Source organism: Mobula hypostoma, chromosome 12 (assembly GCF_963921235.1).
Source record: "Mobula hypostoma chromosome 12, sMobHyp1.1, whole genome shotgun sequence".
Lineage (NCBI taxonomy): Eukaryota > Metazoa > Chordata > Chondrichthyes > Myliobatiformes > Myliobatidae > Mobula > Mobula hypostoma.
The window spans coordinates 64,028,858-64,050,195 of record NC_086108.1 but is presented as its reverse complement, the minus strand read 5'-3'; positions in this window follow the sequence as shown (position 1 = coordinate 64,050,195).

The window sequence follows — 21,338 nt, the reverse complement described above, 5'->3', positions numbered from 1 at the left end:
ACTGAATACTGCTAGTCTTCGGCGTCTGTCGATTCTCTTTCTCAGGCAAGGCTGAATGCAAACAGCCCCGTAACGTTGCTGTGCTTTGCTCAAGTCTCAACAAGTGCTGTAATGAAAGAAGGGAGTTAAATATTGCCATAACGAAATAATAATTAGCTGACACATGCATATTCATGAGGGCAATTGCTGAATTCATTGTGCAGCCGAGTCCATGGATGTGGCGGGGTTCCCCCCTCCCTAGGCGGAGCTTCTAAGGCACCACAGACCTCTGCCTGCTGGAAGCCCCAGAATCAGCCTTATTATCACCGGCATGTGATGTGAAATCTGCTAACTTAGCAGCAGCAGTTCAATGAACTACATAATCTGACAGAGAAAGAGAGAGAGAAAAAATAAATAAAAAAAACATAATAATAAATAAACAAGTAAATCAATTACGTATATTGAATAGATTATTAAAACTGTGCAAAAATGGAAACAATGTATATTAAAAAAAGTGAGGTAGTGTCCAAAGCTTCAAAGTCCATTCAGGAATCAGATGGCAGAGGGGAAGAAGCTGTTCCTGAATCATTGAGTGTGTGCCTTCAGGCTTCTGTATCTCCTACCTGATGGTAACAGTGAGAAAAGGGCATGCCCTGGGTGTTGGAGGTCTTTAATAATGAGCACTGCCTTTCTGAGACACCACTCCCGAAAGATGTCCTGGGTACTTTGTAGACTAATGCCCAAGATGGAGCTGACTAGATTTACAACATTCTGCAGCTTCTCTCAGTCCTGTGCAGTAGCCCCTCCATACCAGACAATGATGCAGCCTGTCAGAATGCTCTCCACGGTATAACTCTAAGTTTTTGAGTGTATTTGTTGACATGCCAAATCTCTTCAAACTCCTAATAAGGTATAGCCGCTGTCTTGCCTTCTTTATGACTACATCAATGTGTTGGGACCAGGTTAGATCCTCAGAGATCTTGACACCCAGGAACTTGAAGCTGCTCACTCTCTCCATTTCTGATCCCTCTATGAGGATTGGTATGTGTTCCTTTGTCTTACCCTTCCTGAAGTCCACAGTCAGCTCTTTCATCTTACTGACGTTGAGTGCCAGGTTGTTGCTGAGGCATCACTCCACTAGTTGGCATATCTCACTCCTGTACGCCCTCTCGTCACCACCTGGGATTCTACCAACAATGGTTGTATTGTCAGCAAATTTATAGATGGTATATGAGCTATGCCTAGCCACACAGTCATGTGTATACAGAGAGTAGAGCAGTGGGATAAGCAAACACCCCTGAGGTGCACCAGTGTTGATCATCTGCAAGGAGGATATGTTGTCACCAATCCGCACAGATTGTGGTCTTCCGGTTAGGAAGTCGAGGATCCAATTCCAGAGGGAAGTAATGGAGCCTAGGTTCTGCAACTTTTCAATCAGGATCGTGGGAATGATGGTATTAAATGCTGAGCTGTAGTCGATAAACAGCATCCTGGCGTAGGTGTTTATGTTTAGGTGGTCTAAGGCCGTGTGAAGAGCCATAGAGATTGCATCTGCCATTGACCTATTGTGACGATAGGCAAATCGCAATGGGTCCAGGTCCTTGCTGAGGCGGGAGTTCAGTCTAGTCATAACCAACCTCTCAAAGCATTTCATCGCTGTCAATGTGAGTGCTACCGGGCAATACTCCCACCTGTTGGTTGGCACAGGTTTTCAGAGCCTTACCAGGTACTCCGTCAGGGCCTTTCACTTGCAAGGGTTCACTCTCTTTAAAGTCAGCCTAACATTGGCCTCTGAGGCAGAGATCACAAGGTCATCAGGTGCAGCAGGGATCTTCACAACTGTAGTTGTGTTCTTTCTTTCAAAGCGAGCATAGAAGGCATTGAGTTCATCTGGTAGTGAAGCATTGTTGTCATTCATACTATTGGGTTTCGCTTTGTAGGAAGTAAAGTCTTGCAGTATCTGCCAGAGTTGCTGTGCATCTGATATTGCCTCCAACCTCATTCAAAATTGTCCCTTAGCCCTTGAAATAGCCCTCTGCAAATCATACCTGGTTTCCTGGTGCAGGCCTGGGTTGCCAGACTTGAATGCCACAGACCTAGTCTTCAGCAGACGACATACCTCCTGGTTCATCCATGGCATTTGGTTTGGGAATGTACAGTAAGTCTTTGTAGGCACACACTCATCCACACAGGTTTTAATGACGTCAGTAACAACTGCAGCATACTCATCCAGATTCAAAGATGAATCCCTTGAGTACAGTCCAGTCCACCGATTCAAAGCAGTCCTGTAGGCGCTCCTGTGCTTCCCTTGTCCAAACTTTCTTGGTCCTCACTACTGGTGCTGCAGTCTTCAGTCTCTGCCTATACTCAGGGAGTAGAAGTACAGTCAGGTGATCAGACTTCCCAAAGTGAAGGCGTGGAATAGCACGGTATGCATTCTTGATAGTGGTGTTAACAATGGTCCAGTGTGTTGTTTCCTCTGGTATTACAAGTTATCTGTTGTTGGTAATTGCTTAGTGATTTTTCACGAGAGATTATTCGGGCAGTGGGTGAATCAGCCCTCTTGTGCTTGTTGATTTCATCACTTGAGATTCAGTGTCATGCAAGCCTGCCACTTTGATCTGGCCCACGCCTTCAGTAACCAGGTCTAACACTTACCTTTATTGGATCTTTCCCCTCCTTACACAAATCATCGGGTTTGTGGGGGTGTGGTCAGGGTTAATCAGGGAGTGCCTAGGGTTAGTGGGGGTGTGTGCCCCCTTGGACCTTAGGATTAGGTTTGAGGATAGGAATGGCAGATGTATATGTGGGGCTGGAAGAGGTAAGATTGTGGAGTTGAGCAACTTGGCCAAGGTGTCCTTCACCGGGATCCAAGAATGTTCTTCAGGACTATACCCTTCCCAATCTACATGGACTTTACCATGTGCCCAGTGAGATGTCAGGAGGTACTGCACTTTATAGACCAGGGCCCCGTCTACCAAGCAGGGAGGAGGGGGAGGTAAGTCACTGGGGCCAGAGGAGAGGTAGTAACTGGCATGAGCTGGGAAATATGGAACACTGGGTAGATCTTCATTGATGCTGGTAGACGCAATCTATAGGAGACCTTGTTGAGAGCCTTTTCCACTACTAATAGTCCCACATAATGCAGAGCCAATATGTGGCTCTCAACTTTCAGGGAAAGATCTGTTGATGCCAACCAGATCTCTTCTCGTGGTTTGAATGGCCTTAACTATTGGCAGAGCCGATCAGCCTGCTGAGCATATTGTTTCTGGGTATGTAGCAGAGACGCCCTGGCTCATCTCCAGGTGAACTTCTAGCGCTGGTTCAGCAGCTGGAACTACTACATCTATCTCCTAGTTAGTGAAAAGCAGTGGCTGGAATCCCTTCTGGCATTCAAAGAGGGACATACTCATGGAGGATGACTGGAGGGAATTGTGGGCGATCTCTGCCCAGACCTATTGGGAGCTCCAGGACATGGAGTTGGAAAAGACAAGGCAGTGCAGGGTTGTCTCCAACTCCTGGTTCTCTCTCTCAGTCTGGCCATTAGATTGGGGGTGGAAACCAGAGAAGAGGCTGGCCATGGCTCCTATAAGAGACCAGAAAGCCTTCCAAAAGCGGGAAGTGAACTGTGGTCCACGATCAGACACTATGTCTTAAGGAAAGCCAGGGAGCCCGAACACATGTTGAACTATGAGTGTGGCACTCACAAGCCGATGGGAGCTTGGGGAGGGTAATGAAGTGGGCAGCCTTGGAGAATCAATCCACAACAACCAAAATGGTGGTGTTTCCATTAGACGGGGCAGCCCAGTGATGAAATCTGCTGAGTGGTGGGAGCAGGGGCGGTAGGGCACTGGCAGTGAATATAGCAGACCACAGGATGCTGGTGTGATATCTTGTTCTAAGCGCAGGTGGGACAAACAGATACGAAGTCCTGGACATCCTGGGACATAGATGACCACCAAAGTTGTCTCCTTATAAACTCCTGGATCCGTTGAATTCCTGGATGTCCAGCCAAATGGGAGGAGTGACCCCATTCCAACACTTTGGAGTGCATAACAACAGGGACAAACAGCCGGTTGGAAGGTCTCTCACCTGGGCCTGGATCTGACTTTTGGGCAGCCCTCACCTCTGCCTCTATTCCCCAGATCACTGGAGCAGCAAAACACGAGCGAGGAAGGATGGGCTCTGGATTGGCATTGTGTTCAGATCCGTCAAACTGCTGGGAGAGAATCTCAGCCTTGGAACTCGTGCTGTCAGGGACGACAGGTGAGGATGAAAATAAACTGAGTGAAGAAAAGAGCCTACCAGACTTAGCAAGAATTGAGTCTCTTTGTGCCCTGAATGTAAGGGAAGTCCTTGTCATCTGTCCAAACCAAGAAAAGATGCTCTGCCCCCTCCAGAGAGTGTCGCCATTCCTCCGACATCGGAAGCACCCACATCGACTATGAATGGCTGTGAGGGTCTGGGCAGTGGTGAAATGTCACTTTAACTCCAAAAATGCTTGGTTGGCATCATCTGTCCAATGGAATACTGCCGAGGTCTTCCTGGTGAGTGCATTTATGGGAGCCGGAATAGAGCTGAAGTTCCAGATGAAGCGATGTTCCTGATGAGAGCGGGAATAGATAAGATGTCGTCTAAATACACAAAAACAAACTGGTTCAACATGTCACTGTGAACATCGTTAACTAAGGCCTGGAAAACAGTGGGGGTGTTGGCCAGACCAAAAGATATCACAAAGTACTCATAGTGGCCATTAAAGGTGTTGAATGCAGTCTTCCACTCATCCCGTTCTCTAAGATGAAGCAGATTATAAGCATTGCCCAGAGTAATTTTAGAAAATATGGTTGCTCTATCCAGAGGACAGCGTGGAGAGTTTAAAAAGGAAGGTTGCTTCCAATGGCTTTCTTTTGGATTAGGACTACAGAGCGGCGTGGGAGCTGAATTCTGAAAGAAGGCAGTTTTTTAAAAAACTTCTTGGAGTGCAAGAAGGACAAGACTGTGCAGGTGCGTGACGTAACAGGACAGCGCGGAGAGTTTAAAAAGGAGATCACTCCATACAGCGGGTAGCTGTCAGAGCGGGTAACGGAGTGAGTGGTAGCAGAGTGTAGGGCTTTGGCTTCAACAGGATTCAGCGGTAAATGGGAAGAGGCGAGAGCGAAGCACCAACTCTTTTTTCTTCTCCCTCCCCCCCCTTTCGCGAATCGGCCCGGACAGACAGGATCAGCAGGGCTCTCACAGCTAACAGTACCAGCTAATGGTTTAAAAAGTTTGTCTGTTTGGCGAGATAAGTGGGTGAGTAGACTTATTTTTCCTGTTTTATTCCTGTAGAATTAGATAGCATGCCTGCAAGGTTAGTGCTTTGTTCAGGGTGTCAGATGCGGGAATCCTGGGAGACTTCCAGCCTCCCTGATGGCCACATCTGCGCCAGGTGCACCGAGATGCAGCTCCTCAGAGACCGTGTTAGGGATCTGGAGCTGCAGCTTGATGACCTACTGCTTATCAGGGAAGTGAAGAGGTGATAGACAGGAGCTACAGGGAGGTAGTCATCCCTAGGCTACAGGAGTCAGAAAACTGGGTCACTGTCAAGAGGGAAGGGAAATGCCCAGATAGTGGAGAGCACACTTGTGGCTATTCCCCTCAGCAACAAATATCTTGTTCTGGATGCTGTTTTGGGGGGTTGACCTGACAGGAGATGCCCACTGTGACCGAGTCTCTGGCACTGAGCCTGGCTCTGTTGTGCAGAAGGGAAGGAGGGAGAAGAGGAATGTGGTAGTCATAGGGGATTCCATAGTCAGGGGAAAGGACAGGAGATTCTGTGAGCCTGATAGAGATACCCGCATGGTGTGTTGCCTCCCAGGTGCCAGGGTACGGATGTCTCGGATCGGGTCCAGAATATTCTGAAGGGGGAGGGTGAGCAGCCAGTTGTCTTGGTACATGTTGGTACCAATGACATAGATAGGACAAGGGAGGAGGTCCTGAAGAGAGATTTCTGGGAGTTAGGAAGGATGCTGAGAAGCAGGACCTCCAGGGTAGTAATCTCGGGACTGCTACCTGTGCCACGTGCTAGCAAGGGCAAGAATAGTAGGATCAGGCAGATGAATGCGTGGCTGAGAGACTGGTGCAGGGGGCAGGGCTTCAGATTCTTGGATAATTGGGATCTCTTCTGGGGGAAGTATGACCTGTTCAAAATGGAGACGTTACACCTGAACCTGAAGGGGACCAATATCCTGGCAGGAGGGTTTAATAGAGCTGTTAGGAAGGGTCTAAACTAATTTGGCAGGGGGATGGGAACTGGAATGATAGAGCGGAGGAAGGGGAAAACAGAAATAAATCTAAGATAGTGAGCAGTAAAGATGTCAGGAAAGACAGGCAGGTGATAGGGCAAATTTGTAGCCATTGGGATGAGTTGCAGTGCAATAAAGTTACAGTGAAATCAAAGCAAAATGTACCAAATACTGGTCTTAAGGTGTTATACTTAAATGCACGCAGCATAACGAATAAGGTGGATGATCTTGTCGTACAGCTACAGATTGGCAGGTATGATATTGTGGCCATCACTGAGATGTGGCTAAAGGATGCATATCTCTGGGAGCTGAGTGTCCAAGGATACATGGTGTATCAGAAGGATAGGAAGGTAGGCAGAGGGGGAGGCATGGCTTTATTGGTAAGAAATGATATTAAATCATTAGAAGGAGGTGGTATAGGATCAGAAGGCGCAGAATCTTTATGGGTTGAGCTAAGAAATCGCAGGGGTAAAAGGACCCTGATAGCAGTTATTTATAGGCCTCCAAACAGCTGCAGTGATGTGGACTACAAATTACAACTGGAAATAGAAAAGGCTTGTCAGAAGGGCAGTGTTATGATAATTGGGGGTGATTTTAACATGCGAGTGGATTGGGAAAATCAGGTCGGCACTGGATCTCAAGAGAGAGAATTTCTAGAATGTCTGCGAGATGGCTTTTTAGAACAAGTAAGCTGTGAACATAACACAATAAGGGGAAGCTGACGGCAGAGAGAACCGACCCATCAGGACTCCCCACCCTGCTGATGGGTACTCTCTTTTACCGGACACTATGGATACGCGATCACCACAATAGTGGCAGCAACCTGTTCTCCTGTGCTGCTCTCATTCCTCCTGAGAGAGGCCCATGCACCTCACTTGCATAGGCTCCTCCATGGACTGGGTCCTGGGTGATGAGGGAGAGGGTGAGGAAAGATGGTGATTAAAGGGCAGCTTGAGACATTCTTTCCCTGCACCACTCTGTTACCCGGTCGTCAACTCGAATAGCCAGATTAATCAGGTCATCCAGGCTATCCTGCTCATCATAGACCGTGATCTTGTGATCTTGTGCATTCAGTCCACACTGGAAGGCAGGATGAGAGATCTCTCATTACATCTCGTTTTTGCTGCAAGCATGTGGAATTCGATTGCGTAGGCCCTCACCATCCCTTGGCCTTGGCACAGGTCCGGGTGTCAGAGGTCAGCCTCCTGACCCCATGCTGGCAGGTCAAAAACCCCGCGATGAAATGTCGGAACGACTGGGCTGCGGGGTATCCTTGCTCCCGTAAGGCGTTGGACAGGCTGAGTGCAGGTCCATCTAGGAAATTGACCATGTATGCCAGTTTTTGTGCTTCATCTCCAAAACGAGCAGGCTGGGCTTGGAATGTCAGCTCGCATTGGATAATGAAATTTCAGCAGCCATCGGGATCTCCAAAGAATCTACCCGATAGTGGAATACTCAGTTCTTGTACGGAAGCACAAGTCTGAGGTGATCTGAAGGTGGGAGTGAGTTCTGGATCGGGTGCAGGAGCGGGACCAGTAGTGGCAGAGGTTATCAGAGGACCTGCGAGATTCTGGGAGAGGGACTGAGGTGGCCAGAGGCTGCTGAATTGCGTTGGCAAGAATGCTAATTGCTGTCGGCTGACGCTGGCTGTCTGCAGTGAGTTTGTGGATGGTGGCTGTGAAAGTGGAGATCGCAGACGCCTGACTCCGATTGTCTGCAGTGAGCTGCTGAACAGTTGCACCGAGGGGTAATACTTGTTCCTCTGAATGAGACTTGATGGCATGAGATTATCTGCCTCATTGTTTCAGTAACTTCACCCAGAACAGGTTCAGGTGCCTGTCTCCTACCTGATCAATGAATCTCAGGGCCAAGGTCAGCTGCTCGCTCTCTGCTAGGTTCATCTTGTGTGTGTCAGTATGTTCAGATATGGCCCGAGTCTGGAGAGAGAGACTCTGAAGCTGGTTGATAGTTCATGGACTTTAATGTGAACAGTATTTTAAGGGAAAAGAAAACAATAAACACTATGCCAAACAGACCATTAAATAACAAACAAGAGAAAATCTGCAGAAATCTGAGTAACAAACACAATATGCTGGAGGAACTCAGCAGGCCAGGCAGCATCTATGGAAAAAAGTGCAGCCGACGTTTCAGGCCGAGACTCTTCGGCAGGCCATTAACTAAAACTCTCAGGTAGAAAAAATAGAGGTCAATCCTGCAGCTGAAAGGGAATATCTAAATATAAAATGAATACTGTTAGTCTTCAGCATCGATCATCTTTCTCAGGCAAGGTTGAATGCAAGGAGACGTTGCTGTGCTTTGCTCAAGTCTCAACAAGCACTACAATGTAAAGAAAGGAGTTAAATACCATCACAATGAAATAATAATTAGCTGACATGTGCATATTCACGAGCACAATTGCCGAATCTGGTGTACTGTCAAGTCCATGGTTGTGACACACACTTGCACGTAGCTTCCGTCAATGCTAGTCTTGAGGAGCCGTAAACAGTATACTGAATTTGTGATCATTACAGAAAGGTAAATGTGATCATCCTTTAGTCCATATAACATGCACGCAAAAAGAAGCTGCTCTGTAGGAAGAATTTCTAAACTCTGGTTATTCTGTTCTTTTACTTTAAAGAAATTGTTGGATCAGAGGAGTAATTCCAGAAACTTGCTTTCTTTGTTTATTTACAGCATTTGGAATTTATATTGTTGTAAGCGTACACTTTTCTGATTGGTAAAATTAACAAGTAAATAATGATTTTCCGAAATACTGGTCAATGTGTACTTTATCACTAACGGTCTAATTGTGCCTCTCTGACTTGTTTCACTATCTACCTATGTGTTCCAGTGTGAGACTGCCTGATTGCTATCATATGATCAATGTTGTATGTGACCCCCCTCAGATATTCTGCACCAAACTCATGTCAGCAGAGTAAGAGAAAAAGTACCACTCAACTCTGTAATAATTAAGCAGACTGTTAATTTAACGCAGGATCGCAGTAATGTATAGGCATGTCCTCCATGTGACAGGCAACATCTGTGCAACATCAGTATCAGACAATCTCAAGAAGGAATGATCAAATCACTTGCAACAAATGGCCAGTATCATTATCACCCATCAAACATCCTATCTCCAATAGCAAGAGCCACAAGATCAGGGCAGAAGAAGGATGAGTTGGGAAGGACAATGAATCTGATCGTGCTGCTATTACCTACAAGCTGTGTTTTAAAAAAAAATTGAAGCAATGACTACAGGGAATCACAAATATGCACTTCTGCTTATCCTTTGTGGTTTACTCTCAGCCATTATGATACCCTGACACAGAATCATAGGAGTAGTCCCTTCAGCCCAACTGGTCCATGCTGAACCAGTCCCCATTTAAGTTTGTCCCATTTGATCACAGTCAGATGTGATCAGAAACTCCAAGCAATAAAACTATCATTTGGAGAGTTGTTTTTCGTATATATTTCATTTTGTTCAAAGTAAATTTATTATCAAAGTATATATCTGTCACAAATACAACCCTGAGATTTATTTTCTTGTGGGAATATGCAATTAAATCCTTAATAAAATAATAACCATATCAGAATCAATGAAGGATTGCACCAACCTGGGCATTCAACCACTGTGCAAAAAACAACAAACTGTGAAAATACAAAATGTAATAATAATAATAATAATAATTAATAATGAGCATTAAATGTTGAGAACATGAGATGAAAAGTCCTTGAAAGTGAGTCCTTAGGTTGTGGGAACATTTCAATGTTGGGGCAAGTGAAGTTGAGTGAAGTTATCCCCTTTGGTTCAAAAGCCTGATGGTTGAGGGGTAATCACTGTTCTTGAACCTGGTGGTGTGTGTCCTGAGGCTCCTGTACCTTCTTCCTGATGGCAGCAGTGAGAGGAGTACATATTCTGGGTGTTGGGGGTCCCTGATGATGGATGCTGCTTTCCTGCGTCAACGCTTCATGTAAATGTGCTTAACGGTGGAGAGGGCTTCTCCTGTGATGAACTGGGCTGTATCCAATACATTTTGTAGGATTTTCCATTCAAAGGCATTGGTGTTTCCATACTAGGCTGCGATGAAGTCAGTCAATATACTCTTCACTAGACATCTATAGAAGTTTTAGCTGTCATGCCAAATTTTCGCAAACTCTGAAGGAAGTAGAGGGAGTACCGTGCTTTCATCGTAATCGCACTCACATGCTGTGCCCAGGACTGGTCTTCTGAAATAATAACACCCAGTTGCTGACCCTCTCCACCTCTCATCCTCAGTTAAGAACTGTCTCGTGGATTTCTGGTTTCCTCCTCCTGAAGCCATTATGTCCAATGACTTAATTCAGAAGGTGCTTAGTTTGAGAAAAATCTGGCTCCTGCTCTCTTAGTTGCATCTATTTCCAGTACCTTATAAACAAACTGTTGCACAGAAACAAACTGCTTTGCAGATCATGATCACAATATATTCTCTGCTAAAGATATAAGAACATCACAACACACCCAGGCGTCTGCACACTAATGCACATTAGTGTTAAGTAAATGTTGCTACTAATTAAAATGTCATACTGCCTCTGCCTGCTCTGTGAATACCAAGGGATGACAGCACACTGATGAGCAACTGGTACAATGCAATATAACAGTGGACAAGCAGATAGGATACACATCATTAAAGTCAACATATGGCAAATGCCCTGACGCAGAAGCACAGGGGAGGAAGTCATCAATCAGTTGCTGTGGTGATTCTTTCTAGCATTCACTTGGCTGATGTTACTGTCCTTCCTTGGTGTACTCTAACACTAGAATGTACTGATCACTGATGTGTAACATGTTGACAACCCCTGCAATGGCAGTGTTGTGCCATTATACCAGCCCCACCACCCCTTTCAGGCCAATATATCTTGCAGTCATCAGACCAATCCACATGCCAGGAGCAGTGATTTAGCATATCAAGGAACGTCTTTACATGGATTTCAGTGCACCTGAACAGATTGCATGGGGTGTTATGAGGCATGACTGAAGTGTGTGGACTGTATTTCCTAAGATTCAGATAACATCCCAAGTGACTGTTGTACAGGGGCAGCAGAGCCTATTTTACCGCTGAAATTTCTTCTTCCGTGTAAGATTTCACATGTCACCTCCTTTCGCCAAGCTGTTGTAACGAGATTTTCCGCCAATCTACCATGCATTGAACAGTATGAGAAAACGTCTTCTTGGCACTTGCCAGCTTTGTACAGCCTGTTCATCTGGATAATTTCTGTGTCCAGCTAGCATTGACAGCACTGAGATTTGCTTCATAGGTAGGCAGCTGGTTCAATTTTGTAACTTGACCCATAAAATTTAAAGGCAGTCTGTGCTCCTAAAATGAGCTATCATCTCATATAGGAACTTCCCAGTGTAAATGGAGTAGATGCAGCCACACAAAAGGTCTAGTTTGGTATTCCTGAGACGTGGAATAACATTTCTAGATACAATTCAATTCCTAAGGCAGATTTGGATTGTAAATTCAAATTAATAATTTGGAATTTAAAACAAAAACTCATTATTGATCACAAAACTATTGGCTCGTAGCAAAAATATTTCTGCTTTGTTAATGCCATTCAAAGGGATGGGGTGGGGTTGGGGGGCGGGGAGGACACATATTCACCTGGCTTGGCTTCTACGGTTCCAGGCTCACAACTGGTTGACTTTTAAATTAATCCACCTGTCAAATTTGAACATGGCAGTCACTCCCGGTCCAGCTGAGTTGTCACAAACAGCCGGGGACTTTGGTATATGAAGTCAGAAAGATATTCCATGAACTAGTCATACAACATCCTATCACAATTGTTCTCAGAGAATCCTGCCTTTCTGACAACATACCAGACCTCCCCATGGTGGCAGATTTGACCCATTAGTAGCTGTGACACAGAAGTATACAAGCAGGAGGGAAATCACTAGGAGTCCTCAGCTTCAAATTCAAATCCCATGATATTTAATGACATCAGATCAAAGAGAGTCAAGAAACATTCTCATGGCTCTCACCCTCTGTTAACTGATAAATGAACACTTCATGTTGCACAACAGTTGGAAAAAGCTCCAAAATCAGTAAGTGCACAGAATGTACTCTGATTCTTCATTGTACATGGCCAAGAATCAAAATCAGGTTTATTATCACAGGCATGTGTAATGAAATTTGTTAACTTAGCAGCAGCAGCAGTTCAATGCAATACCAGATAAAATTGAAAGAAAAATCCATCACAGTATCATCAATTACAGTATATATATATATATATATATATATATATATACGTATCTTGAATAGATTAAAAACAGAAATAATATATATTTAAAAAATAAGGTAGTGTTCATGGGTTCAATGTCCATTTAGGAATTGAATGGCAGAGGAAGAAGCTGTTCCTAAACCACGGAGTGTGTGCCTTCAGGCTTCTGTAGCTCCTTCCTGACAGTAACAATGAGAAGGGGACATGTCCTGGGTGATGGAGATCCTTAATAATGCATGTCACTTTCTGAAGCACCACTGCTTGAAGATGTCTTGGGTACTAAGGAGGGCCAGTGCCCAAGATGGAGCTGACTAATTTTCCAACTTTCTGTAGTTGCTTTTGGTCCTGTGCATTAGACCCCCACCTCCATACCAGACAGCTTGTCAGAATGCTCTCCACAGTACATCCACAGAAATTTTCAAGTGTTTTCATTAACAAATCAAATCTCTTCAAACTCCTAATGAAATATAACCTTTCCAAGAGTGTAGAGGCACAGTTTTGCTATAAGATCTAGAAGATTAAGATGCTAAGGATCTTTGGTGACTTTGTAGTCTGGATTCAGAATTGATTTGCCTGAAGAAAATAGGGGGTGGTGGAGGAAGGGTGTTATTGAGGCTGGAACTCAATGACCAATGACATTTCGCAGGGATCAGTTCTAGGACCTCTCTTGTATTGGTGAATTGGTGGAGTTGTGGACAGTGTAAAGTGCTGTCAAAGGATACTGCAGAGTATAGATCAATTACAGATATGGATGGGGAAATGGCGGATGGAGTTAAATCTGAACAAGTGTGCGGTGTTGCACTTTGGGAGATCAAATGTATGGGGAAATTATACAGTTAATGGCAGAACCTTTAGCAGCAATGATGTGCAGAGGGATCTTGGGGTCTAAATCTCTTGCTGCCAGAAAGTGGCACACAAATAGGTATGATGGTAAAGGAGGTTTATGTCATGCTTGCCTTCATTGGTTAGGGAAATTAAGTACAAAAATAAGGAAGTCATGTTGCAGCTTTTAAAAAGAGGTTTGGCTGCTCTTTGAAGTATTGTGTGCAATTCTGGTCACCCCCTTTGCAGTAAGGATGTGGAGGCTTTGGAAAACATGCAGAAGAGTTTAGCATGATATTGCCTGGACTAGAGGGCATGAGTAATAAGATGGAGCTGGATACAATTGGATTGTTTTCTCTGGAGTGGCAGAAGGTCAGAAAAGAAAATCCAGAAATGCATTGAGGATGTTGTCCCCCAAAAATTGGTCAGGGTCTATCCAAACCAGAAACCCTGGATCAACGGTTCCGTGCACGTTGCTCGTACTGCATGAGACAGAGCTTTTGCCACCGGTAACCACCAGGACCTCAAGAAATGCAGCTATGATCTACGCAAAGTCATCAAGGCAGTGAAACGACAATACAGGGACAAGATCCAGACACAAGTCTCCACCAACAACACACGCAGCTTATGGCAAGGTCTGCACACCATCACAGACTTCAAAGCTAAGCACAGTGGTGCTGCCAACATCACTGCCTCTCTCCCAGATGAGCTAAATCTTTGTTACGCTTAGTTTGATGTTGCCAACACTGAGCCCCCGAGGAGAGCCACTGAAGTGATCTGCACCTTGGTCATCTCTGAGGCTGAAGTACGCAGGTGTTTCCAATGAGTGGACAGCCACAAGGCCGCAGGACCAGACGGCATCTCAGGGCGGGTACTCAGAGTGTGCGTGGCACAACTGGCAGGTGTGTTTACAGATATTTTTAATCTTTCCCTCTCCCAGTGTAGAGTGCCCTCCTGCTTCTAAATATCTACTATTGTCCCTGTACCTAAAAAGATCAAGGTGACATGTCTGAACGACTGGTGTCCTATTGCATTCACCTCAATAATAAGTAAATGCTTTGAGTGACTGGTCAAGGACTACGTCTGCAGCATGCTACCGCCCACACTGGACCCCCTACAATTCATCTACCGACACTACCAATCAACAGATGACACAATAGCCACAGCTCTACAATCTGTTGACATCAATGGACCTGCAGTTGAGAGGGTGAACAGCTTTAATTCCTCAGTATATACATCACCGAGGAATCTCATGTGGTCTGTACATACCTGCTGTGTGGTGAAAAACACACAACAGCGTCTCTTTCACCTCAGGTAATTGAAGAAGTTTGGCATGAGTCCCCAAATGCTTTCTACAGGGGCATAATTGAGAGCATCCTGACTGGCTGTATCACTGCCTGATATGGGAACTGTACGTCACTTAATTGCAGGACTCTGCAGAGAGTCATGCGGACAGCCCAGTGCATTCGTGGATGCGTACTTCCCACTATTCAGGACATTTACAGCAACAGGTGCATAAAAAGGGCCCGAAGGATGATTGGGGACCTGAGTCACCCCAAAGGCAAACTGTTCCAGCTGCTACCATCCAGGAAATGGTACCGAAGCACTAAAGCCTGGACCAACAGGCTCCGGGATAGCTTCTTCCACCAGGCCGCCAGACTGATTAATTCACACTGACACAATTGTATTTCTATGCTCTATTGACTGTTCTGTTGTATATCTTACTGTACATACTATTTATTACAAATTACAATAAATAGCACATTGCACATTCAGACGGTGAGGTAATGTAAAGATTTTTACTCCTCATGTATGTGAAGGATGTAAGAAATAAAGTCAATTCAATTCAGTTCAATTCAGAAGTTTATAAAATTAAGGGAGGGTAGGTAGAATCTTTTCCCCAGTGTTTAGTTCTAGAGGGCATGAATTTATGGAGAGAGGTGGAAAGTTTAAAGGAGATGGACAGGCCAAGTTTTTTTTTGCTACACAGACAGTGTTAGGTGCTCAGAACAGGCTGCCAGGAGTAGAGGTGGAAGCAATAGTGGTGTTTAAGAGGTTGGTAGACACATAAATAAGTATAGAATGGAAGAATATGGATCATGTACAGTCTGAGGTGATTTTGTTTAATCTGTCATTGTGGATCAAAAGGTCTCTTCCTGAGCTGTATCATTCTGTGTTTCATATTGGACCTGTGGCATGGAGTGACTATGCATCTAGTTAATGGATCTAGTTAACTTTGTCTTGGTTCAGATGCCTTGAACAAAGTGACCAAAGCACAGCTTTTGCTGAAATAAGATTCCATCTATGTTGTCACCCTTCATTTTGTACCCTTCAGCTTGTAGGTTGCTGGTTGACCCCAATTTAGTGAGAAGTACAGAAAGCAGCACCAGTGCCAATCTGCATGCACAATATACAACAAAAAAATACAGAATTAAGCAATTGAGACACAGGCTGCAGATTCTGGAGCTCAGTGCCAGGTGTCAACCCACATCATGATCATCCACAGTATCTTGATCCAATTCTGTCAGGAACTCATCACCTTTGCACAGTGGTTAACATCAGTGATGGCATCGTCAAAGTCAATATACCAGAAGTTGCATGAATTGTGGATTACAACATTAATTAGGGCTAATATCTAAAATTCATATGGTTCACCCTTACTCACTGGCAAATCTCACAATGACCTTTTCATTTTCAGGCACTGCTCAGGAATTGAGGATGACTTGCTTCCACTCTTATTTTGTGGGCTTTGTGTGGTTGACAAGGCTAGTGTGGGAACTATAGATGTTCCTATGACTGGAACTTGGGATGGTGGGTAGTCTGTAAATTGGTCTGCTCCTTCAATTGTTTTAGCAGAGATTCTGTGGAATCCTTATGTTTAGAATTAAAGATTTCACTGTCAATCCTTAATTTCTGAGGTAAGGACATGTTCGGCACAGCTTTGTGGGCCAAAGGGCCTATATTGTGCTGTAGGTTTTCTAAGTTTCTATGTTTAGTCCTGATGTTCTTTTTGCACTTTGCTGATGGGCCAGATATTCTCAGACAGTGGCAATGTTGCATTCCTTGGAGCATATTCTTGATTCCTTTCCTCTTTCTCTCTGATAAACTCTTACCTTGTTTGGCTTGGAATTGATTATGTGTTTCAGGAATCTAGTGTTGGCATGTGATCTTTGCGAACTGAAAGTTAGGTAAACTAGGGCCTCAATGCTGGGGATGCAGGCGTATCAACATCAGTTTGTTGAGCCTTCAAGTGTATTTAGAGTACTTTGCAGAGATACTGTCACAGGTATTTTCCTTTGCTTTGAGCTACCTGCAGCTGGTGGTCCAGGTACTAAAACATATAAGAGGGCAGGGATCATGCTGTTGGGTAGACCACAAGTTTTGTGCCATATCTGAGCTCTTGATCTTCAATACTATTACCTTCCATCAACTAAATTTAGCTGGTGGCTCCTGATGAGATATGAGATGAAGTATTTTCACAAGGTCTCTTCGGGAAACTTCACCTTTTGAAAGTAGAGTGATACAGCAGGGTAAGATGGCAGAAATCTCCCACCATGCAGGTGTTGTTTCGTACAAGGACAATTCTCTCATATATTGAACAAAAAAAGCAGTGTCTGCATCTCAGTCTCCAAATGCACATAAGATCACGCCTATATTGTATAGCTTGCACAAGTTATCAAGACTATACACCATGTCATCCACATCACCTAAATGAATACTGTTGCACTCTTACTTCAACTACTCACAGGGTAATAGGCACAAAATTGAAGACAACAGGAACAACAGTTACTTGGATTGGGGAGCATGCCTTGTGAGAATATGTTGAGTGAACTCGGCCTTTTCTCCTTGGAGCGACGAAGGGTGAGAGGTTACCTGATGAGAGGCATTGATCGTGTGGATAGTCAGAGTCTTTTTCCCAGGGCTGAGATGGCTAGCATGAGAGGGCACAGTTTTAAGGTGTTTGGAAGTAGGTTCAGAGGAGATGCCGGCGACGGTGGTGGAGGCGGATACGATAGGGTCTTTTAAGGGACTCATGGAGCTTAGAAAAATAGCAAGCTATGGGTAACCCTAGGTAATTTCTAAGGTAAGGACATGTTCAGCACAGCTTTGTGGGCCGAAAAGCCTGTATTCTGCTGCAGGTTTTCTATGTTTCTATGTTTGAACTCATTTCAGTATCTCGTGGCAGAAGTAGTGGCAATTACTTCAGAAGTTGTAGACAGTCAAGTCAAAAACTAGCGAAGATGACAACATCTCTTATTTAATACACTGCTCAGATCCCACTGCAGCTTGGCTTATCTTCTTTTTCTGATGTACGAGCTGCAATTAGAGTAATTCTGGACTTATATTCTATCTTAGTCATTATCTTTCCTCCCTTGATTTATTTCTTCATCCGAATACCCTTGAGTCAAGACAGTGGAGGAACAATAAGGAGTCAGTAACGATGAAGAGACTTGGTACTACATCTCAGTTTCAGACCAGTTCAGGTGTTGACTACATGTCACAAGGCACATTTTATACATATTGCAGCAATGGATATGAGTGGTCAACAGACAGAACAGGGGTAAAGGATAGATTTGATGCCAGCTCACCAGAGGATGAAGTAGAACTTGAGTTCCACAATAGAGAATTCAATATAGGCTGATGTTGGTGCATGCCAAAATTTTGCTGTGTTCAAAGTTGAACTATCTTGCTACAACCTTAAATAGGGCTTAGTGCAGACTATATCTCATATCTCATCAGAAGCCACCAGCAGAGTTTATTTGTCTGTTGTAACGAACAAGGTGAACCCAAGTGCAGGACACAGGCACGGAGATTTAGTTAGGATGCAGATGCAGGCATGAGCATTGAACGAAAAACAAGAGGGAGAGCAGGAAGGCAGGAGACAGGCAGAATTTATCTTGACATGGAGAGACTGGCTTTCAGAGGTAAACGTCGGAACTGGAGTAGAACTTAGAAGACTGATCTTGACAAGGAGGGACTGAGTTTCACAGATAAATCTTGGTACTGAAGCAAAACTTAGGACGCACAATCCTAAGCAGCTGGGAAATGTTAATTACCACACTGGCAAAGCCAATAGTCTGGCAACTAGTGGGTACAAAGCTGGGGTTCTTATGCTGCAGGTCTTGATGCAAACCAGGTGTGCCGTCATCATAGGGAATTAGGAGAAAATGGGGAATTAACAGTCGGGACTATGACAATACCCTCCCCCCCAACGGGAGCCTCCAGGCCAATGACCAGGCTTGTCCGAATTGACTCAGTGGAAATCACGGATGAGGGAAGGGTCCAGGATGAAGGAGCGGGGAATCCAGGTGCACTCCTCAGTGCCGTATCCCTCTCAATCGACCAGGTACTAGAGACCCCTGCCTCAGCGGCACACATCCAGTATTCACCAGACAGTGTAGGCTGGGCAGTTGTCAATGATCCGGGTGGGTGGAGGAGGTTCAGCAGGAGGGCACAAAGGGCTGACAGACACAGGTTTTAATTGGGAGACGTGGAATGTGGGATGAATGTGCATAAATCTAGGCAGCTTGAGTCTGACCACCGAGGGGTTGATAATGCTGTCAATTTTGAATGGTCCGAGGTAGCGAGGGGCGAGCTTCTTGGATTCATTCTTGAGGGGGATGTCTTTAGAAGAGAGCCAAACCTTCTGCCCAGGTCGATAACTGGGTGCAGGAATTTGATGGCGATTGGCAATCCTCCGGTTGCAGTCAGCTGAGCAGAGCAGGGCTGCGCGTGCATCCTTCCAGACCTTGCGGCACCGGCGGAGATGGGCCTGAACTGAAGGCACAACAATGTCATCTTCATGGGCAGGAAACAGAGGGGGTTGATAACTCGAAGGGAGACATTCCAGTGGCAGTGCTGACCAGGGAGTTGTGGGTGTACTCCGCCCAAGTGAGATAGGTGCTCCAGGATGACTGGTTGTTGGTGGTTATGCAGCGCAGTGCTTCTTCCAAATCCTGGTTTGCTCATTCCGTTTGACCGTTAGTGTGCGGATGGAAGCCAGAAAATAGGGTTACTGAGGCTCCAAGGGCTTGACAAAAGGATCTCCAGACTTGAGAGATGAATTGGGGGCCCCGGTCAGAAATGATGTCAGGGGGAATTCCATGAAGGCGGAAGACATGATAGTCAAGGAGGTTGGCTGTTTCACGGGCTGTAGGGAGTTTGAGAAGGGCTACGAAGTGCACCGCTTTGGAGAAGTGGTCCACCACAGTGAGTACAGCAGTGTTCCTATGTGAAGGGGGTAGTCCAGTAACAAAATCCAGAGCAATGTGAGACCAAGGGTGGCTAGGGACAGGTAGGGGACAAGGCAACCCAGCAGGTGGTCGATGGGAGGGTTTTCCATGGGCATATACCGAACAGGTAGAGATAAAAGAGTGAGTGTCAGCATCCATGGAGGGCCATCAGAAATGTCTCTTCAGAAGGGACAGAGTTTGATCAATTCTGGGATGGCAGACGAAACGAGAAGTATGCCCCCACTGGAGAACCTGACACCAAACAGAGTCAGGTATGAAGAGGCGATTGGACGTTCCATTGCCTGGGTCAGGTTGAGTCCGTTGGGCCTCTTTGATTATGGATTCGATCTCCCAGATGGGGGCAGCCACCACACAGGATGGTGGAAGGATGGTCTTGGAGACGTATTGACGAGGCAGTGCATCGGGCTTCCCGTTCTTGGAGCTAGGACGATAGGTGAGTGTGAATCTGAAACGGCCAAAAAATAATGCCCAACGGGCTTGGCGGGAATTTAGGCGTTTGGCGGTTTGGATGTATGTGAGATTCTTGTGGTCCGTCCAGATGATAAATGGATATTCAGCTCCCTCCAGCCAGTGCCTCCACTCCTCCAAAGTGAGTTTGATGGCCAGTAACTCCCGGTTCCCAACATCGTAGTTCCATTTGGTGGGGGATAGATGACGAGAGAAGAAGGCGCAGGGATGGAGCTTTTGGTCTGGGACAGAGCATTAAGAGAGGACTGCTCCCACCCCAGAGTTGGAGGCGTCAACCTCCACAATGAATTGGCGAGAAGGGTCAGGTTGAGCCAGGATGGGAGCGGAGGTGAAACACTTCTTCAGCTCTGAGAAGGCTGAGTCCGCTTCGGGGGTCCAGTGAAAAGGGGTCGCAGGAGAGGTGAGTTGAGTAGGGGGCATTGCCTCCCAGCTGTAATCCCCGATGAAGTGACGGTAGAATTTGCGAACCCCAAAAATCGCTGGAGTTGTTTGAGCTTCGTGGGATTTGGCCACTCCGCCGCTGCCTGGATCTTTTCGGAATCCGCACTAACTTGCCTGCTCTCAAAGATGTACCCCAGGAAACTGACAGAACGGGCATGGAACTCGCACTTCTCTGCCTTAACGAATATCTTGTTCTCCAAAAACCTCTGAAGGACCTGACAGACGTATTGGGTGTGCTCCTGAAAATGATGGGAGAAGATTAGAATGTCGTCCAAATAAACGAAAATGAAACGGTTAATAAAGTCCCTAAGGACATCATTTACCAGGGCTTGGAAGATGGCGGGGGCATTGGTGAGACCGAATGGCATGACCAGGTATTCGAAATGATCGGGCAGGTGGTGTTAAAAGCTGTTTTCCATTCATCTCCCTCCCTTATCCTGACCAGGTGGTAGGCACTCCTCAGGTCCAACTTAGAGGAAATTGTGGCTCCGTGAAGGGGCTTGAAAGCAGAGTTGATAAGGGACAATGGATACTTATTCTTTATGGTGATGCTGTTCAGGCCACGATAGTCAATGCAGGGGTGCAGTGAGCCATTTTTTTTCCCCACAAAGAAGAAACCTGCGCCTACAGGGGAAGATGAGGGTCGGATAATGCCAGCCACGAGATAGTCATTTAGGTAAGCCTCCATTGCTTCTCTTTCTGGTCAGGACAGGTTATACAGCCGGCTGGTGGGTAGAGGGGCTCTGAGGAGAAGGTCAATTGCGCAATTGTAAGGGCGATGTGGAGGCAAGGAAAGAGCCCGTTGCTTGCTAAACACTTCTCCCAGATCGTG